Raw genomic sequence first — 4,172 nt, 5'->3', positions numbered from 1 at the left:
GTAATTCCATGCTAATGTCAATCTCTGTTGATGTCTCGCTTAAAGGGACAGTTCACCAAAATACAAATCCTTCAAATCCAAAATTCTTCAAAATATCTTCTTTTGTGCTCAACAGAACAAAGAAATGTATAAAGCAATGTTTCCTACTATTGTAGTCAATGGTGACCGAGAATTTTTGGTTACAAGCATTCTTCCAAATATCTTTCTCTGGGTTCATCAGAACAAAGAAATGTATACAGAATTGGAACAAATTGGGGGTGAGTAAACGATTACAGAATTTTTATTTGGGGGTTAAACTGTTCCTTTAAGGTTTCAAAGCATGTGAAGCATTGTTTCGATAGGACTCTATCGACAGGAGTTTAATCAAATATAAACAGATGGTTCATAAACAGATGGTTGTCTACTTCTAAGTTTTGAGGGAAAATCACATCCACACCACTAAAACTGCCAAGTCAATAATACATTCAACTGCTTCTGTGGTCATTTAGACTCTTACGCCTGTGTTCTTTTTTTGGGGGGGGGGCTTGACAATCCCAGTCACAATAAAAATTGATGTTGCAAAAACTGTTTTACTAATCTGACATGATTGAGAAATTAATAAATTTTAAATAAACTCCTTTAAATCACTTAACAACACGCAATGCATCCCAAATGTTATAGTCCGACCATTATCTTACAATTGAAGCTGCTGCATATTTAGCATTTTTTCTTTAAATTATCCCAGCTGTACCCTGAAGGCAGTTTGGATCTCTTTGGGTCTATCTTTCAGATAATCTCCACACATTCCGACTCGCTTCTCATGCCTCTTAATTCATACCCTGAACGAGGTTGTTGTGCCGCTGAAAATAACCATCAGCAACTTTTTTGCTTCCACAACTCGATCACTTTGGAGTTGTGGAAAAACGCTACAAACTCCTCTCACTTATGCATGGCTGTCACGCAGCCGGCGGGGATTCCGGTTTGGAAGTGTGATATAGGTCACTTGCAATGTCGTGTGGAGCACCAGCCATTCAATACGGTTCTGTACGTGGCGTTTTGTCCGTGACCCACTTGCAGAGGGAAGGAACACAGTGTTCCCCATCGCTGCAGTTGCTATGGCAACACAGCCAGAGAGAGACGCAGGACGCGGACATCGGTTATGCTGCCTGGTGGGGACTTGAGAGAAAAAGAGTGACACTGGAACAGAGATACAAATACACAGCGATCAATATATTTTCATGGAGGTAGATTCCTGACATCCCACTGGAAGAATACAGAAGTCTCATTCATAAAAAAACAGGAATGAGAAACATCAGTTTTTAAATATTGTCTCCTGGAAATGTTTCAAACAATATAAACCTAAAAAAACAAAAAATACCTATTAGTGTTTACATTCATCTGTTAATGTTCCAATTGATCTAATATGTAGTTGTAATAGAAAGCACAACAAGGAGAGCATTCGTTCGATCTAATCTTAGTTTCACAAGTCTGTCAATTTGGTCTTTGTGGAATTCAGGTTATATTGACATTAAGTCACTGTACATCCTTCCCACAGGGATTCTCTGAATACATTTGAATGTAATCACTCCCGAGCTCAGATCAGGTCTGAAGGTGAAGTGCTTACCAGGCGTTCTCTCCGGAAAGAAAATTCTGTCCCGCAGGAATATAGATCAGCTCCACGGCACCTGTTGTCTATGCTGAGACATCATCTTTATGGCTGATTAGACTGGTGATTGCTTCCTGATAGGTCGGACCGCTGGGTTCACTGGGACCGGTTCCATTGCACATCATTAGAAGCCTGGTGAAGTCTTACTAAGCATAACAGGGGTTTGGCCTGCAGAGTGCAACTAACAGGAAAAAAGAAAAGAAATGAGAAGAAAAATTTTGATACGCTTCTGTTATCATGTAGGTTAGACAACACGTAGCAACAGTTCACACTGCAAATATTTGACCCTAGCTATTAATAGCCTGGTAGGTTAAATTTTGTCATCATTTATTTGCGTTCATGACCTTCAAAACCTGTATATGACTCGCTTACAAAGAACCCAAAAGAAGATATTTTGAGCAATGTTCATAGAATGGAAATCAATGAGAGCCAATGTTGTCTAAAAATCATTCTTCGGCTTCATCTTATATTTCAGCTCTATTCAACAGCTGACACATTGTCCTTGAATTGAACCTTTGTTTGTATATTTGCAAGCAAGAAAGAGGTCTTATGTAGTTTTTTTATAATAATAAATAAATCATTCTCCTGCACAAAGCAAGACATTGCTGCAGATTATGTGAGGGCGTATGGTGGGCACTGCAGACAAAAAATGTACGACATCATTACAACACCCATAAATAAAAGGCAACGCTGTAATCGGAGATGCTAATAAATGAACCATGAGGACAAAAAGACCCCAAGCAGATTGTGACCTCAAATCTCCTATGCCTTTATAAATCCTCAGCTGAAACACCAACTATGTGCTGCGTGAATCTTTTTGGGTTTAGACCCGAGGGCATCCTTTTATAGCACGCACACATGTATTGCAGGGTGAATCACCTCCGCACCCATCCAGCAGGGCTTCTGCCGATGACTCATCCGCAATAATGGTCGGCTATCCGGGAACATCCGCGCACACACAGGCGCTCCGTCTCAGACGGGATTCCCTTCCCCGCACGCCTGACAGAGCCCTGATCGTCATGAAGTCCAGCCACAGTGATGGTTTATCTGCACGATGAGTCATCCACCAGACGGGCTGGTCTCGGAACATATCAAAAACATACTGCAATAGTGTTTTTATGCATACCTAAGAATACAGAAGAATTGGAAGAACAGTCATAATTTTACACATATTACCGTCGCATTTATCATCAAAAGTCAGTAGAGCCTTAAAGGCTCATAGATAGAGAAACAGCCAAATGACTCCATTGTGCAGTGGTTCTTTGACACCGTTGACATTGAGCTTATCAGGACTAATGCTTTCCCAGTGAAACTGCGTCTGGGTTCTGAGCAAGGTCTTTAGATTGACACCTGCAATTATACATCCGCATCAACCAATGCAACCGTTGGCAAGTTCATGGCAACGCTTTGAAAAGAACACAGCATTAGAATAATAGATCTCATATTCTCAAAACCAAATTTATGAGTCATTTTCAAGCATTAAAATGCACAAAGTGATGCACTCGCCTTATAGAAAAACACAGTAGCCTCGCTTCTCTCTACGTGTTCTTACTTGACTGTGTGCAGATGTTTCTAAATGCGATCTATGATTGTCCTTGACATGTCTGCTGTACTGTTCACCCAGTTCGCTCTATATAGACCAAGCTGGTTTCACGCCCTGAGGCCATGTCAGCAGCAGACGCTAAGAATACCGTGTTGAAATAATGTTTAACGCCAAATTGGAAAGCATATGAGATAGGTTCAGGTGAACACCCTTTCTAAAACTACTTTTAATAATAGGATCAGGTTTTACTGTGCCTACATTGGAGAGACCACCCATTGACCCCTATAAGGAGAAAATGTCTTGACAAACATATAGTAATGTTTTGTATTAGGGATAGTTTACCAAACATACAAATCCTGTCGTCATTTATTCACTCTCATATAGTTCAATACCTGTATACAAGTCTGTTTTCTATGGAACACAAAAGAAGATATTTTGAGAAATGAGAAAGTGTTCTGCAGAGGAAATTCTCGGAATGACATGAGAGTGAGTAAATGATGGATATACTAGCCCTTTAAAATAGCAAATTATCACTTAAAGAAATTCATTAAAGTCCCAGTGAAATAAAAAATGACAATGCCTATTTATTCATGAAATATTGCAGCGTTTATTATTAATAATTTATCAATGTGGGTCATTCTCATTATAAAATTCATGTACCCTCAAAATCTTCAGTTAAAATCTGAAAATGCTCTTCCACCCTTTAGTCACTATCCATCTTAAATGACGTAAATGAGACGGCTTGGGTGGAGCATCCGTTAACTCCTCCCCTCGACTGTCAGTCTGCTATCAGTTCCATTTCAAAATGCAACGTCTGTTTTTATAAATCCAGTCACATGACAAAGAAAGACGAAAGCCACGCACACTATTGTTCTCAATTGAAATTCCATTTCACTCAGAAATATGTCTAAATACGGAAAAACGATCGCAACCTCTGGTTCACAGGGACTTTAAAACGCTATGTTAACAGGTTTTCGACTTTAT

The 4,172-nt window shown here is 39.6% G+C and overlaps 1 long non-coding RNA gene across 1 annotated transcript; it reads right to left on the bottom strand.

Annotated features, from left to right (window-relative positions):
- Nucleotides 1-282: 282 nt before the first annotated feature.
- Nucleotides 283-3,050, bottom strand: LOC130434749 (uncharacterized). Its single transcript, XR_008908707.1, has 3 exons — nucleotides 2,525-3,050; nucleotides 1,604-1,826; nucleotides 283-1,176 (listed from the first exon to the last, which is right to left on the bottom strand). It is a non-coding gene; the product is annotated as an uncharacterized LOC130434749 (long non-coding RNA).
- Between the last annotated feature and the right edge of the window lie 1,122 nt (nucleotides 3,051-4,172).

Source organism: Triplophysa dalaica, chromosome 13 (genome assembly GCF_015846415.1).
Source record: "Triplophysa dalaica isolate WHDGS20190420 chromosome 13, ASM1584641v1, whole genome shotgun sequence".
NCBI lineage: Eukaryota > Metazoa > Chordata > Actinopteri > Cypriniformes > Nemacheilidae > Triplophysa > Triplophysa dalaica.
Note: the sequence above shows the minus strand (reverse complement) of the source record. Positions and strands in the feature narration are given on the sequence as shown.